The sequence below is a fragment of the Henckelia pumila genome, chromosome 2 (genome assembly GCF_033568475.1).
Source record: "Henckelia pumila isolate YLH828 chromosome 2, ASM3356847v2, whole genome shotgun sequence".
Lineage (NCBI taxonomy): Eukaryota > Viridiplantae > Streptophyta > Magnoliopsida > Lamiales > Gesneriaceae > Henckelia > Henckelia pumila.
Genome location: NC_133121.1, coordinates 151,174,041 through 151,182,083, shown reverse-complemented (window position 1 = coordinate 151,182,083; position 8,043 = coordinate 151,174,041).

The window sequence follows — 8,043 nt, the reverse complement described above, 5'->3', positions numbered from 1 at the left end:
ATACTGACCATAAGAACATATCGAATAATAAATCTTTTTTTGGGTCGATTTATTATTCACATGTAAAACCGAATAATAATCACGTATTTATTGCCACAAATGTGCATGTAATCTGTTAAATAAAAACCTTATTTTGAGCCGATTTATTATTCACATAAGTTACATGTACAAAACATTTTATATTCCAAAACAAATTGATTTTCACAAGAGAGGTTACTTTGGCAACATGTTGCTTCGATCAATTTATCCCTATATATATATATATATATATATATTAACCATTTCTTTATTCAAATTGAATATTAAAGAAAATTGAATCTTTTCTTTAAGAAAATAAATTTTAAGTATTTTGGCCAAATTCAACTATTAAATCATTGACTGTATGATCAATGTTGACTGCGCGAGCAAAATCAGGCAATTAACTGGTCACGAGTGATCTTTTCGGTTAGGATGCCAGTATATGAAAAAATTAATTGACCCATGTATATTGACCAGATAAACTGAATCCATAGAAAATAATCAATTAATTCAAATAATGCAAACCTCATAAGTGATAGCGAACACTGATAGTAAATAACATTTCAAATAATAATCTTCCTTTGGGCGGATTATTATTCACATGAAAATCAAATAACTATCACATGTTTATCCTTCCAAACGTACATGTACCATATTAAATATTAACCTTTCTTTGGGCCCGCTAATACTTATAACAATTATACATACGAAACTTTTTATATTTCAAAATAAATTGATTTTAATCAACTCATTTTAAAAAATATAAAAACAACCTTATCATTATTTGAATAATTAAAAATATAAACCTTTAAGCCAAACTATCCATAAAACCCAAAACTAAATGGGTTTATAATTCAATTAAACTTGATCAAAAAATATGTGATGGGTTAAAAAAATTTACCAAAAAATCTGAAATTTATTCCTTTGATTAATGTTTTTTTAAAAAAAATTCGAATTTCGAAAATTGGCCAAAAAGAAGAAAAAAACCCTAACCCATCATCTTTCTCATGCTACCGTCGTCGCCACCACCACCCTTCCTCCGGCAGATCACACCGACAAATGACAGAACACAGGGCGACAAACAGCACTGCACCATCACCGATAACGATTGCCGAGAAGTAGGTCGGATATTGGCCAAGATTTTCTTTGTTTTGCGTACAAATCCCAGGCACGAGTTTCCTTTGAAATCAGACCATTTTGCGATGATTTCCGGCCAATAAAATATACTGTGTGAGGCTTCTTGAAGTGGGCAAAAAAACACCTCATAAATCACCGCTGGAGAACGGCCTTAGGTCGACCGGTTGGGGCCAATTCCGATGGCCCTGAACCCTAATTCAAAATTTTAGAATTTCCTCTTTTTTTTTAATAAATCAGAAAAAAATAAAATCTGGACTGGAGATTCGACATCGATTCAAAACCATAATTTTATGTTCTCGATTAGACCAAATCCAATATAAACCATATCTCAATTATTTAAACATGAGTGACTCTGATACCACTTGTTGGGGAAAATATCCGTGTAAAATAAATCCAAAATCCATCATTTTAAATCATCAAAATTCAAAATGTAAATTGATGCGGAAGCGTACCTGAATCCATAACAATTGATACTCATGTAGATCTGCATGGTTTGGCCTTCCAGATCAACGCAATTTGCCTTGAGAGTCCTTTTTTCTCACGCTCTCTAACTATCGATGTGAATAACATAGAATGATAGTGTCGTCATTATCGTGTGATCTGGGGACCATAACTTTTTATTTATATTTAGGGATTTTATTTAAGCTCATCAATCAAATAGAAAATTCCACTAGTATTTACACATTAAAGGCGGGAAAATTAGCATTTTGGTCCTATCTTTGGCCTATTTTTGGTTATGGTTCTATATGTTGTCAGGTTTTGGAAAAGATACAATAACTTGGATATTTTTTTGGTTTTGGTCCTGTATTTTGTCATGTATTGAAAAAGGTACAATTACTTGGATAATTTTTTTGTTTTGGTCCTATATATTGTCATGTTTTGGAAAATGTACAATAACTTGGATATATTTTTTTTTGATCATGTATGTTGTCATGACGAGAGAGATATCATGTTTTGCTTAGTTAACACAATATTTTGCCTACATGACACTTATTGATTATTATGTAGATTAAATTGGATTTCACATAAGCAGAATTAACTAAAAAAACAAAAAAAACCTAAAATATATATAAAAAGTACGTGAATCATTTATCTAAAAAAAACCTTCACACAAACAAAAACCTAATTGAAGCGGCCGAGCCCAAATCATATTCTATCCCTCTTAAATAATAAAATCCAATAAATTTTGGTTAGGTTTTGGTTTTAATAAAATTACCTTCTAGGTAAATGACGTAGAGTGTATCCATATGCAAGCCATGTGATAGAAAATTTAGTCATTTAAATCATTTTTGTTGAGATAAAAGGGGCGACCCTTTAATTAGAATTTTGTTTGTGTGAAATTTTGTTTGAGGTAAATGATTCACATATTTTTCTTTTATATTTTAATTTTTTTATAGTTAATTTTGTTCATATTGAAGCCAAATTATACCACATGAAAAATTAATAGGTACCATGTTGTCGAAATCTTATGTCAACTAAGCAAAATCCAACAGCTCTCGAGAGTTATGGTAACATAAGATGAAATCTAAAAAAATATCAAAGTTATTGTATCTTTTCCAAAACATGAAAACATACAGGATCAAAACCAAAAAAATATCCAATTTATTGTATCTTTTTCAAAACATGACAATATACAGGACCAAAAAAAATAATAAGACAACATACATGACCAAATTGCTAATTTTTCCCATTAAAGACCACATCGTATTAGATATATTAAAGCCCAAATAAACCGAAACTTTATTTAGATTACTTTTATGGGCTAAATTTATTTGACAGTTTACAATACATAATTATTTACATATAAGTCCAACGTTGGATTTATGATCCAACAAGTAGCACTTGGAGAATATGATGCAGGAAATCAATCAACAAAACTCGAGGAACCAAACAGAAAATAGACCGCTAATTAATAATCATCAATTTTTTAGTCTATGCAACTTTATGCTATTTCTTAGTTCATGATCCAAACTTTATCTCTAAATTTCACTGTAAATTTCAGATTATCATTTCTAGTTTTTGAATTTCCAGCATTTCTTATGATCTTTTTGTGATTTTATGCACATCTTCGATCATAATGAAAAAATTAGTGTAATTGCCAATTGTTGAATTTTCTTTCCCAACATATCATTTCTAGAAATTATTTCATGTTTGACGCATAATCGAGGAGATTATAACTAATGGTCAAACCAAAACTCACAAACTCTTGAAAAAAAAATCAAATTTTATGCAAATTTCAATCATTTTTTGGAACATATTGTAAGGATTCGACGCTCGACAGTTAATCAGGAGATTAGCATCGGGTCTTTATACATATCGTGTCTAGAACGATCGCAATTTGTGCAAATAACAATTATTTTTAAGATATAATAAATTTAGGGTTTTTTTTCTCTATCTTTTTTTGTTAGAAAAAATGAAGTTTTTTTTTCCCTCACATCGAGGGTGGGGTTTTCAGGTTTTGAACCCAAGGCCACTCTCCCATGTATGAGAGTCTTGAAGCCACTTAGGCTAGAAACCTGTGTGGCAGCAAAAATGAAGTTTTAAAAGTATCAAAATGATCAATGTTGTTGTGAAAAAGTAAAAATTTATGGTAAAAAGTAAAAACTCTAAAACTCAAAATATATCAAACTCTACACTTTATAATATTTTTCTCTCAACTCAATTGTGTTTTTCATCCCAAATGAAGACCTATTTATATATCCAAATTTGAGATTAGTCCAAAAATTAAAACATCATCATCTACATCATCACACACTAATTTTTCACATTTTACAACTCAATATTCAACATTCAACATTCAATATTCAACATAATAATAATAATATATTTTTCAACACTCTCCCTTGTGATTATGATCGTGATATGATGATTGTCTTCATTACGTATTTTATACTGTCTCGTTAAAAACCTTACTAGGAAAAACCCAGTGGGATAAAAACCATACCAAGGAAAAAAGAGTGCAGCCACGTAAACTTTCCCCCATTTTAACATGAGTGATTCTTCACATATTCCGCAGATTGCGCATCCCAATGTTGTATATATGCTTTTTGAATATTGTCGTGGGAAGTGCCTTTGTGAAGAGATCTGATGAGTTCTCACTTGATTGAATATAACAGATATCAATATCTTTATTCTTCTCAAGCTCTTGAGTGTAGGCAAAGAATTTTGGGGGGGATATGTTTGGTTCTGTCACTTTTGATGTATCCTTCTTTCATTTGAGCAATACATGCAGCATTGTATTCATACAACGTCACAGACTTCTTGTCTACTGATAATCCACAAGAAGTTTGGATATGTTGTGTCATTGATTTTAGCCAAACACATTCACAGCTTGCTTCATGTAGCGCAATAATCTCAGCGTGATTTGATGAAGTTGTTACGAGTGTTTGTTTCTGTGAACGCCAAGAAATTGCGGTGCCTCCACGAGTAAATACATATCCGATTTGGGAACGTGCCTTATGTGGATCAGATAAATATCCAGCATCGGCATAACCAATGATACTTTGATTTGTGTTTTTTGAGTACAAAAGTCCCAAATCTGTCGTTCCTCGTAGATAACGGAATATATGTTTAATTCCATTCCAGTGCCTCTTTGTTGGATATGAACTGAATCTTGCCAATAAATTTACATCAAAAGATATATCAGGTCTAGTGCAATTTGCAAGATACATAAGGGCACCAATGACACTTAGATATGGTACTTCTGGACCAAGAATAACTTCATCATCTTCACATGGACGGAATGGATGCTTTTCTATGTTTAATGATCTTACAACCATTGGAGTACTTAATGGATTTGATTTATCCATATTAAAACGTTTAAGGATCTTTTCTGTATAATTTGCCTGGTGAACAAAAATTCCGCATTCTTTTTGTTCTATTTGCAAACCCAGACAGTACTTGGTTTTTCCAAGATCCTTCATTTCGAATTCTTCCTTCAAGTACATCATAACTTCTTGAATTTCTTTATTCGTTCCAATAATGTTTAAATCATCAACATATACAACAATAATTGCACATCCGAATGTTGTTTTCTTGATGAAAACATAAGGGTATATTAGATCATTTATATATCCCTTTTTCATCAAGTGCTCACTTAGCCGATTATACCACATTCGGCCGGATTGCTTTAACCCATATAATGATCTTTGCAATTTCACAGAATAAAATTCAATGGGTTTTGAATTTTGTGCTTCAGACATCTTAAATCCTTCAGGGATTTTCATGTATATATCACTATCAAGTGGTCCGTATAAATAAGCTGTAACAACATCCATAAGACACATTTTCAAATTTTCAGACACTGCCAAACTAATCAAATATCGAAACGTAATTGCATCCATAACAGGAGAATACGTTTCTTCATAATCAATTCCAGGTCTTTGAGAAAAACCTTGTGCAACAAGTCTAGCTTTATATTTGACTATTTCATTTTTCTCATTTTGCTTTCGAATAAAAATCCATTTGTATCCAACAGGTTTTACACCTTCAGGTGTGAGGACTATAGGTCCAAAAACATTACGTTTATTTAGCGAATCCAATTCAACCTGGATGACATCTTTCCATTTGGCCCAATCATGACGAGTTTTACATTCACCAAAAGATTTTGGTTCTTGATCCTCATTTTCATTTATGATGCCATATGCCACATTATAAGAAAATATATCATCAATATCTTCTATATTTTTTCGGTTCCATATTTTTCCAGTATTAATATAATTGATAGAGATTTCACGATTCTCGTCAGTTTGTGGTTCTGACAGAACATTTTTATCATCAGGTGTTTCTTCTGGAACACCATTTTGTATTTTATGATCATCGTGTTTCTCTATGCCTTTTCTTTTCCGAGGATTTTTATCCTTGGAACCGACTGGCCTTCCACGCTTCAAGCATTTTATGACATCATGAGTGTCTTCAATTTATTTTTTTGGAATTTCAATTCGAGCAGAGGCATTTACAACATGTATATATGATTTTGTTACCCCTTTTGTGTCTGCAAATGCATCTGGCATTTGATTTGCAATTCTTTGCAAGTGCACAATTTGCTGTACATCTTTCTTACATTGTTTGATCCTTGGATCCAAATGTAACAATGATGGTACATACCATGTGATTTTTTTTTCGATGTGTTTCTTTTCTCCCCCTAACATTGGGAAGATTTCTTCATTAAAATGACAATCAGCAAAGCGTGCTGTAAACACATCGCCTGTCTGAGGCTCAAGATATCGAATGATTGATGGGCTATTATAACCGATATAAATATCGATTTTTCTTTGAGGACCCATTTTTGATCGTTGAGGTGGTGCAATAGGCACATACACCATACATCCAAAAATTCTCAGATGAGAAATATTTGGTTCTTTATCAAATGCAAGCTGCAATGGGGAGAATTTATGATATGCACTTGGTCTGATGTGAATTAATGTCGCAGCATGTAAAATTGCATGTCCCCATATAGAAATAGGGAGTTTTGTTCTCATAATCATTGGTCTAGCAATCAGTTGTAGATGTTTAATCAATGATTCAGCTAATCCATTCTGTGTATGAACATGAGCAATATGATGTTCAACAGTAATTCCCATTGACATACAATAGTCATTAAAAGTTTGGGAAGTAAATTCTCCAGCATTATCAAGTTTTATTTTCTTGATTGTATAATCGGGAAATTGATTCCGCAATTTTATTATTTGAGCCATTAGTCTTGCAAATGCCACATTCCGAGTTGACAATAAGCATACTTGTGACCATCTACTGGAGGCATTGATCAATACCATAAAATATCGAAATGGTCCACATGGTGGATGAATTGGGCCACAATATCACCCTGAATACGTTCAAGAAATATGGGTGATTCTGTTTGGATTTTAGCTGGCGATGGTCTTATAATAAGTTTTCTAAGAGAACATGCTTTACATTGAAACTTATTATTCTGAAAGATCTTCTGGTCTTTCAATGGATGACCATGCGTATTTTCAATAATTCTTCGCATCATTATTGAACCAGGATGTCCCAATCGATCATGCCAATTGGTTAATATTGAAGAACTATTAACCATCATATTTGATTCGATTGGCCTTATATGTGTATAATGCAATCCAGTAGGGAGCATTGATAATTTTTCAACCACATATTTCTTTCCTGATTTATATGTGGTAAGCCACATATATTTTTGATTTCCATAAGTTATCGTCTCAGTATCATACCCATGAGAATATATGTCATTAAAACTCAACAAATTTCTTTTTGATCCTGGTGAATATAAAGCATCATTTATCAAAAATTTTGTACCATTAGGTAACAAAAAATGTGCTTTTCCACAACCTTCAATCAAGTCTACAGGACCTGATATTGTATTCACCATTGTTTTTGTTGGTTTTAATTCCAAGAAATATCTTTTATCTCAGAGAATGGTGTGCGTTGTACCACTATCGGATATGCAAACTTCCATGAGTTTATCTTTGCTCATAGCATTTTCCATACTTCAAAAAAATGCAATAAAGAAAATCAAGGATAATATATATATGAAAAATATAGCATGCTTCATAAGAATGCATGAAAAATATAGCATGTTACATTTCAGTCCCACCAATATATTAATCAATGTTCTCGAAATCATTTGAAAAAATCGGCAGCATTGAAATAAGTTGAACCACTTAAATGGTTACTGTTTTCAACAAAATTGGTCTTTTTTTCTTTCCCCTTTATCGATACTTTAAAGAGCTTACATAAGTGCTCAGGGGTACGTGACCAATGTCTTGAAGTGCCACATTTATAACAAGCACTTTCATATCTTTTTGAGTGATTTTTATTTTCACTCATATTTTCATGCTGCCTTTTTGGGTGGTTCGTGACGTTATTTTGAGATTAGTTATTGAAGTAACTATCTCG